General features: G+C 38.5%; 1 non-coding gene across 1 annotated transcript; it reads left to right on the top strand.

Annotated features, from left to right (window-relative positions):
- Positions 1–472: 472 nt before the first annotated feature.
- LOC115216841 lies at positions 473–579 on the top strand. Its single transcript, XR_003882102.1, has one exon. It is a non-coding gene; the product is annotated as a U6 spliceosomal RNA (small nuclear RNA).
- The last annotated feature ends 8,504 nt before the right edge of the window (positions 580–9,083 follow it).

Here is a 9,083-nt window from a genome sequence, read left to right as displayed (position 1 = left end):
ACCACCACCACCACCACCACCACCACCACACCACCACCACCACCACCACCATCACCACCACCACCACCACCACCACCACCACCACCACCACCAGCACCACCACCACCACCACCACCACCACCACCATCATCATCATCATCATCATCATCATCACCATCATCATCATCATCAAGGTGGTGAGCTTGCAGAATTGCTGGTGTGCCAGACAAAATGGTTAGTTACATTTTGTCTGTCTTTACATTCTGAGATCAAATTCTGCTGTGGTTAACTTTGCATGTCATCCTTTCAATATCATCAACTAAAATTTCATCTCACAAAATTTCAGACGTTGTGCTTATAGCAGAAAAGAACTATTATACTTGTCATTGGTTGCACAATGGAACAATTAAATATAAGATTCAATGAGCACAGGTGTGATGCCAGGCTCAATAACAATAATTCAATGGAATCTGCTGCATGTTTTATGCCAGACGTACTAGCTACGGTGGTACATATTCTAAAATTGGAATGATACAGAGAAGATTAGCATGGCCCCTGCGCAAGGATGGCATGCAAATTCGTGAAGCGTTCCATATTTTTAAAATAGGCGCAGGAGTGGCTGTGTGGTAAGTAGCTTGCTTACCAACCACATGGTTTCGAGTTCAGTCCCACTGCATGGCATCTTGGGCAAGTGTCTTCTGCTATAGCCCCAGGCTGACCAATGCCTTGTGAGTGGATTTGGTAGACGGAAACTGAAAGAAACCTGTCGAATATATGTATATGTATATATATATGTGTGTGTGTGTGTGTTTGTGTGTCTGTGTTTGTCCCCCTAGCATTGCTTGACAACCGATGCTGGTGTGTTTATGTCCCCGTCACTTAGCGGTTCGGCGAAAAGAGACCGATAGAATAAGTACTAAAGGTGGTGCTCCAGCATGACTGCAGTCAATTGACTGAAACAAGTAAAAGAGTAAAAGAGTAAAGAGAGAGAAAGCTGTAATTTTGAGGAACACCTTAAAGTGCACATTTTTGGAAAATATTCTGACTCTATGGCACTTTCAGTCTTTGAAACACACGAGGACAAACATATTTGTGAATTGCTAATCTTAATCTCTGGATGATTGAAGGAAATGCTTGGACAATTTCATTACATTTACACAAAACTACTTGACTAAATGTTCTCTTTACTGATGTTTTTCCCTTTTATCATTTTCCCTGCTACCAGTTATAAAAAAGTGAAAACTAATGATGTCATTTTGTCTAAAATGGAATGCAGGATATTCCCTTACATATTTTGAATTTCTGTAGTTCTACGTTCTTTTTATTTTACCATCTGAACCTGAGGAAGCCAGACAATCTATTGAAGTAATTTTTAATTCATTCAATTCAATAGACAGAGTCAATCTCTGTTTATAACAAATCATATCAATCATATCACACTTCTCATTGTTTATTCATCTTTACAAACAATTACATCAACTTTCATATATCATTATCATTATTATTATTATCATTATTATTATTGAGTGAGAGAGCAGTGCATGCCATCAAAGTGACACTGGGGTAAAATATACGAAGCCCAGTATACCCATCATGACTACCCGTCTTATAAGGGTACACCAGGCACATGCATCACAACCATATGTGCGCAACATGATGATCTCATATCAAGATAAACAGCGCATGACCTTGCAAGTGGGGCCCAGTTAGAATTTTTTTCTGGTCGAGTAGCCCGTCCCGCTCAAAAGGTCCCTGAATAAGGATTGTTTAAGGATGTTGAACGAACCACCCATGTTTCCAAAGGTGAATTATCCAAACCTCTAAGATTTCTTTTCAACACATGGCTTGATGCTCTCCCACTACTTCTGCTCGTGATCAGAGATGCACATATGGTCAGCCACTAAGGGACATGCTCAACTGGTTACGGTCAAACAACTGACAAGCAAATCTGTGGTATTGAGCAGAATATTTGCTGTAGCCCATCTTTTATACCAAGACAAAACAATGTACATGATAACACTTCCAATCAGTTAAGATCAGAAGCCATGAGAGCCACTGCCTGATACGGCATCAAGGCATTTATTATTATTATTATAATTATTATTGTTATTATTATTATTATTATTATTATTATTATTATTATTATTATTATTATTATTTAAAGTGGCAAGCTGGCAGCGTCATTAGTTCACCAGGTGAAATGCTGAGCGGTATTTCACCCGCCGCTACATTCTGAGTTCAAATCCATCGAAGTCAACTTGGCCTTTCACCCTTTTGGGGTTGATAAAATAAGTACCAGTTGAACATTGGGGTTGATGTAATCGACTCATCCCCTTCCCCAAAATTGCTGCCCTTGTAGAAAAATTTGCAACCATTATTATTATTAAGGTGGCAAGCTGGCGGAATTGTTTGCACATTAGGCAAAATGCTTAGCGGCATTTCATTTGTGTTTACATTCTGAGTTCAAATGTCATCGAGGTTGACTTTGCTGTTCATCCTTCCAGGGTCAATAAAATAAGTACCAGGTCGAGCACTGGAGTTGATGCAATCAACTTAACCCAACCCTGAACTTACTAGCCTTGTGCCAAAATTTGAAACCATTACTACTACTACTACTACTACTACTACTATCAAATGCCTTGCAATAGTTTTTCAATTTCTTGACATTCTGAGTTCAAATCTTGGAATCATGAAAGACAAAGTTGACTACAGTGAAATTTGAACTTAGAATGTAAAGAATTAAAACAATAACTACATGGTATTTGTCTGTCAATCTAACGATTCTGCCAAGCGATATCTGAGAGTGAGTTATTGCAAGGTAGAATATTATTGGTGGTATTGACTCTTGAAGAACACTTGAGTCGATTAAGTAAAGGTCATTAAGTGCTTCATTCGTGTATGTTGCAATGGAATTAGTGGAGACAAGGCTGCCAATCAAGATTCAAAGATAGTGAAGAGATGGAAATGGTTGAGTACCAAACTGAATGCCTTGTGGTAATTAATAATTACTTAATATTTTTTATATTCAGAATGCAAATTATATCTATTTATTTATTGCCCACAAGGGACTAAACATAGAGGGGATACACAAGGACAGACAAATGGATTAAGTCGAGAACATCGACCCCAGTACGTAACTGGTACTTTATCGACTCCGAAAGGATGAACGGCAAAGTCGACCTTGGCGGAATTTGAACTCACAACGTAATGACAGACGAAATACAGCTACGCATTTCGCCCGGCGTGCTAACGTTTCTGCCAGCTCGCCACAGAATGCAAATTATATCATTGTGAGCTTTGTTGATGTAATTGAATAGTCTCCGCACGCAAAATTTCAGTCCTTATGCTTATTTATAGCAGAAAGAATTACTGGTTGCACAATGGAACAATTAAACATAAGATTCAATGGGCATAGGTTTGACGTCAGGCACAAAAACTGTAATTCAATGGAACTTGCTGCATGGTTTATGTCAAACAGCAGTAATTTTGAGGAACACCTGAAAATGCACGTTCTTGGAAAATATTCTGACTCTGCAGTGCCAGAGGAGGCACATGGTTTAGTGGATAGGGTGTTGGACTCATGATCATAAGATTGTGGTTTCAATTCCTGGGCTAGATGATGCATTGTATTCTTCAGCAAAACACTTCATTTCATGTTGCTCCAGTCTGGTCACTTGGCAAAAATGAGTAACCTGTGATGGATCTACATTCCGTCCAGGTGTGGAATATATATGCCATGGAAACAGGAAACCATTCCTTATGAGCCTGGCATGGCTCGACAAAGTAACTTTACTATTTTTGTTTTACGTATAAGACCTGTCTATGCATCTTTTCGTTTTTTGAGGCTATTTTACTGTTCACTTTTTCTGTCTTTTTGGAGTTATTTTGTGTACTGTACATGCGCACTTTAGTTTCCTTGCTACCTTTCATAACTTCACTTACTACTGTTTTCTGACCCCTCATTTTGCCCCTTTTTAGATGAGTTGTCATGCACCTGGGAATTGTATACAATAAGCTCATTATTATTACTGTTGTTGTTATTAATATTAACTAAGCCCCTACCCCAAAATTTCAGGCCGTTTACCTATAGGAGAAAGAATTATTATTATTATTATTATTATTATTACTATTATTATTATTATTATTATTGACTGGCCTCGTGCCAGTGGCACATAAAAAGCACCATCCGATCGTGGCCGTTGCCAGCTTCGCCTGGCCCCCGTGCAGGTGGCACATAAAAAGCACCATTCGATCGTGGCCGTTGCCAGCTTCATCTGGTACCTGTGCTGGTGGCACGTAAAAAGCACCCACTACACTCGTGGAGTGGTTGGCGTTAGGAAGGGCATCCAGCCGTAGAAACTTTGCCAGATCAGACTGGGCCTGGTGCAGCCTTCTGGCTTCCCAGACCCCAGTTGAACCGTCTAACCCATGCTAGCATGGAAAGCGGATGCTAAACGATGATGATGATGATGATGTTGGTGAATTGGTAGAATTGTTAGCACACTGGGCAAAATGCCTCGTGGTATTTTGTGAGAATTTATGTTTTGAGTTCTGCTGAGGTTGACTTAGCCATTCATCCCTTTCGGGGCTGATAAATTAAGTATCAGTGAAACCCTGGGATCAATGTAATCGACTTGTCCCCTCTCTCAAATTTCAGACCTTCTGCCAATAGTAGAAATGGTTACTATTATTAAGAAATTATCAGGTTTGTTTCCCTGTTACTCACCACATCTGTGGAACGGGCATTTAAGATATTTTTCCACATTCCTGCCTATTGTTGTAGTGAACCTTTGGTCAGTCTCTAGCTAATCGCCCCTTTCTGCTTATTCTGTCTCTGTGTCTTTTTGAATATCATCATCATCATCATCATCATTTAGCGTCCGCTTTCCATGCTAGCATGGGTTGGACGGTTCAACTGGGGTCTGTGAAGCTGGAAGGCTTCGTCAGGCCCAGTCAGATCTGGCAGTGTTTCTACGGCTGGATGCCCTTCCTAATGCCAACCATTCCGCGAGTGTAGTGGGTGTTTTTTACGTGCCACCTGCACAGGTGCCAGACAGAGCTGGCAAACGGCCACGAACGGATGGTGCTTTTACATGCCACCGACACGGTGTTACTCAATATGTTACTCAATATCCCTTTCACTTTCTCTCTTTCTCCACCTTTGAATCTGTGAATGTGTTTCCAACCGTTTGAAAAGGTTATATTAGAACGGATTGGTTCTCTGTGCACTGTTCACTGAATCTGTAAAAAGGATTGCATGGTCATGACTAAAATGCTTTTCATCATGAGCTCATTCAGTCAGGGATGACCTGCAATATCAGTCTCTTGAACTGCTAGAAATATCAGCCAAATATCCCTCAAACACTTTACAGCCTTAAAATTGGCAGACATATTGAATAGTATAGTCACTGCAATACAAAAAGACAGGATAACGACCAGATTATCTGCCTGAATTGAATTAATCTGTGACTAAGAATCAATTCGCCCTTCAGTATTCAGATTTCTCTGTCAAATGTAATCTTTATTTATTCACCTTGTTTTCAATTTACCATTCATTATCTTGTAGCTTTGAGATTTCAACGATGTGATTATTTCTTTTTAGAATGACATTGTAGGACAGGTGGGATAGGCCTGTTCTTGTCAGTTTCAACATAAAACAGGTAGAATATTTGAGCCTGATATGGCCAGTTTGAATATTAAAGGTTAGAGACATCTCTATGCTGTAGGGGTGGAGGAGTGTGGCCTTGTATTCGTGATCATCAAATTGTGAGTTCAATTCCTGAACTGGGCAACACATTAGGCCCTTGAGCAAGTTACTTTATTCCGCATTTGTCAACATAGAAAAGGTGGAGAGAGCAATTAGTCAAACTATGGTACTTGTTACCAAGCCATGCTTATATTTTTCTTAACTGAACTCTTTACTTTACCTGATTTACTACCCCTGTCCAATCACTCTTAGCCAGGTATAACCATTGTCCCCAACCACCTCACCATTTCACCTGATAGTCTTATCATTGCATTCTCTGAGAGGAGAGGAGAAAACTCAAAATTGCAATGGAGAATGTCAAGCGAACAATCTGAATACAATCTGGCACTGTTGACTAAACTTGCAACCACATCAAGTATGCTTGGTGAGGAGGGTGCTGTCTTGTTTTAGATTGCCTTTAGGATAAAAAAAATCAAAACCTGCTCACAGGTGAATGAACTCAGGTGAATCAACGACCATTTACATAACATGTTGTTAGTGCTATTATTATAATTTATCGCGGTACCCAGTACTGCAGGTGCATGGTTGGTAACAGTAATATTAATTAGTCCTATCACCATCACCACCACCATCACCACCGCCACCATCATCATCATCATTACTATTTTCATTAACTTATTTATCAATTTTTCTATCAATTCTTCCTTTTTGATATTAATATCCATTTTAATAGAAAATAATCTTTCACTGTTGAATGTCTTTTGGCATTTTTTTTCAACTTTTTTCTTTTTCTTTTATATTATTTATTTATTTACTTAATTTTTGTTGTTGTTGTTTCTCAGATTATAAACTATTTAAAGGAAATGATCTTACCTGAAGGAAACAAACTTTGGAACTTTAGAAATTCAATTTCCATATGACTTAGGATATATTGTTATATAATTTCATATTGTATGAAATTCTTTCAAATTGATTTTATTTGGAGTCCTGAAAGATAAGAGAATATTGAATAAGACAGAAGATAAATGATTATGAATTAAAACAGAAAAGAAGATGATATGGTAAAAATAGAAAAAGTTTAAAAATACATAAGAATATCACAAGATCTGAGGCACAAAGATATAAGTATGTAAATCAGTTAAGACTGGATTCAAATACGATGAGACATTGAACAATAATTTTTCTTTAAAATAAGCTTGGGTAAGAAAAGATAAAAGTTGAGTTAGTTCGTTTGTTCTGATGGCGGTTTTTCTATGCTAGCATGGGTTGGAGAAGGGACGTATTTGGAGTAGAATTTGTCAAGCTTTGTATTTTACTTATTTTATAAACATCATCATAGGAACAAGGAACAAATAACGGTAAACTGTGCATTTCAATCTGGCTGTAGTGGAAGCACAGCCAACAGCAAAATGTATGAGAAGGAGTAACAACATCATATGATCAGATACCCTTTCTGTGGGCCAATTCTTAACTGTAACTGCTTTTTCTACTTTTTTTTTTCGAAGCGAAGGTTTTTTTTTTTGCTTTCAATTTTTATATTTTTATTGCGGAAATCTTTGAAAGTCCAGAATAACCAGTAAAAATATCTACAAGGAATATAGACATATGACGCAGGAGTGGCTGTGTGGTAAGTAACTTGCTAACCAACCACATGGTTCCGGGTTCAGTCCCACTGCGTGGCATCTTGGGCAAGTGTCTTCTGCTATAGCCCCGGGCCGACCAATGCCTTGTGAGTGGATTTAGTAGACAGAAACTGAAAGAAGCCTGTCGTATGTATATATATATATATATATGTGTGTATGTGTGTGTTTGTGTGTCTGTGTTTGTCCCCCTAGCATTGCTTGACAACCGATGCTAGTGTGTTTATGTCCCCGTCACTTAGCGGTTCAGCAAAAGAGACCGATAGAATAAGTACTGGGCTTACAAAGAATAAGTCCCGGGGTCGATTTGCTCAACTAAAGGTGGTGCTCCAGCATGGCCACAGTCAAATGACTGAAACAAGTAAAAGAGTAAAAGAGTATATCTACACTTTGCTTAAATCATGACAAGAGAAACTGTGGAATGTCAATATTCATGCACACACACACACATGCATGTCCAGATGTGATTATGTGCAAATCTAAAACAATTAGCCAAAGTGTGGTACTTGTTACCAAACCATGCTCATAATTTTCTTAACTGATATATTTCCTCTTCCTAATTTTCTACCCCTGTCCCATCACTCTTAGCAAGGTATAACTATCCTCCTCAACTACCTCATCACTGCACCTGACAGTCTTATCCTTGTACTCCCAGAAAGAAGAAAACTTAGGTTGGGTAAACGATCTGAATACAATCAGGCATTGTGGACTAAACTTGCAACCACATTGAGCATGCTTAGTATGCATGCATTTATTTGCTTTTCCAGTATGTTCTTGGGGGTTTGTCAATAATGTATGATCATTTGTTACAAGTCCGTCAAGATTTGCATAAAATCAGTGACAGCATATGGGAAACCCACTGTTTCTCATATGCTAAGGTACAAATTTTGTTTAGGTATGTGACACATGGTTGCATATAATTGAGAACCCTGTAAGAAAGGTAAACCAGCTCTAATGCTCCTACGAGTCTCTGTTACAACAACGTCCATTTTGCTTCAATATACATTGTGTTTTTAACACATGATTGAACTGAGCTGATTAGGAATCCTTCAGTGCCATGTTCCTTAGGTGGAGCTTGTCATGGATAGATCTATTTTTGGATGGCTCATGTTTGCACATCACAAATCAGACTACTGATGACAAGCACCAATTTCTTTCCTAACTCTAACACCTTGACCAAAATCTTGAGTTTATATCTAGTAGAGTTATGGACTGAACATTATCAATGTGATCTTTCATGTTTAAGTCCTTTCTCAGCAATGAAACTATCCCTTGACTCACAGAAATGGGAAATTTCTCTTTCCGCTGTAGGTCGCAGTAGATATCTGCCAAGAGGTCACCAAACAAGTGTGGCATATAAAAGTAAAGCTTGTAGCCTAACCAAGAAATTTATCCTCATGCAGCCTGCAATTGCTTCCTATATTTCCTTAGCTCTTATTGTTTTTTCACAATTTTCTGCTTCTTTTGACAAAAACTATGGCAGTCTGTAAATGTAGGCATTGAAATCCATCTTGTGATCTGACTTGCACTCATCACAAATAGTTGAGCAAAGTGCCTCTGTAAAGCTGTACACATTTGTTTAGGATTGAGCAACACATGCTAATCTTGATCTGCCAAATCCCAAATTGTGTTTTACAGCATGTGTCTCAGTTCTGGTATAGCAGCATTCATGCTTCACATTGACTAAACTTGGTTGCAATGTTTTTTAAGCATCTCTTAGGGTGACTTCTGTTCTAGTTTCTTCTATTGCTATTTTT

Source organism: Octopus sinensis, linkage group LG10 (genome assembly GCF_006345805.1).
Source record: "Octopus sinensis linkage group LG10, ASM634580v1, whole genome shotgun sequence".
Lineage (NCBI taxonomy): Eukaryota > Metazoa > Mollusca > Cephalopoda > Octopoda > Octopodidae > Octopus > Octopus sinensis.
The sequence above is the reverse complement of the archived record's forward strand: the minus strand, read 5'-3'. Positions and strand labels throughout refer to the sequence as shown.